Genomic DNA, 280 nt, shown 5'->3' with positions numbered 1-280 from the left:
AATGGCATCATGTATAAATATTAAATTATCCTGGGCCACATAAGCCTACTTTATACGCAGATAACGAATGAATGTTATCAGTGACATTACAAACAGTGGAACCCGCCGCAAATTAACCTCAGAGGCCGGTTGGGCTTCTGAGTGTCAGCGCCATGACAAAGCAGGAGAGATTGAAAGTGAAAAGTCCGAGACAATATCTCGTTCGGGGGTGAGAGACTGCTCTTCAACCTGGCTCTACTCGTCATTGGCACCTGGAATGCCATTTCCCACTCGCTCCCTC

The sequence above is a fragment of the Penaeus monodon genome, chromosome 33 (assembly GCF_015228065.2).
Source record: "Penaeus monodon isolate SGIC_2016 chromosome 33, NSTDA_Pmon_1, whole genome shotgun sequence".
Lineage (NCBI taxonomy): Eukaryota > Metazoa > Arthropoda > Malacostraca > Decapoda > Penaeidae > Penaeus > Penaeus monodon.
The sequence above is the reverse complement of the archived record's forward strand: the minus strand, read 5'-3'. Positions refer to the sequence as shown.